Source organism: Lupinus angustifolius, chromosome LG10 (genome assembly GCF_001865875.1).
Source record: "Lupinus angustifolius cultivar Tanjil chromosome LG10, LupAngTanjil_v1.0, whole genome shotgun sequence".
NCBI lineage: Eukaryota > Viridiplantae > Streptophyta > Magnoliopsida > Fabales > Fabaceae > Lupinus > Lupinus angustifolius.
The window spans coordinates 13,841,334-13,841,768 of NC_032018.1; positions in this window are offsets into that span (position 1 = coordinate 13,841,334).

The following is a 435-nucleotide window of genomic DNA, read 5'->3' on the forward strand; positions in this document are numbered from 1 at the left end:
ATCCTCATCCTCATCCTCATCCTCATCCTCATCCTCATCCTAATCCTCATCCTCATGCTAATCCTCATGCTCATGCTCATCCTCATCCACATCCAAATCCTCATCTTAATCCTCATTCTGATCCTCATACAAATTCTAATCATAATCCTAATCGCAATCCTCGTCCCCATCCTCATCCTCATGCTCATCCTCATCCTAATTCTAATTCTAATGCTAATCCTAATCTAAATCCTAATCCAAATCTGAATTCTAATCCTCATGCTCATCCTCATCCTCATCCACATCCTCATCCTCATCCTCTGCCTCCTCTACATCCCTATCCTCATCCTCATCGTTATTATCATCCTCATCCTCCTCCTTATCCTCATCCTCATCCTCATCCTCATCCTCATCCTCATCCTCTGCCTCATCCACATCCTCATCCTCATCCTCATC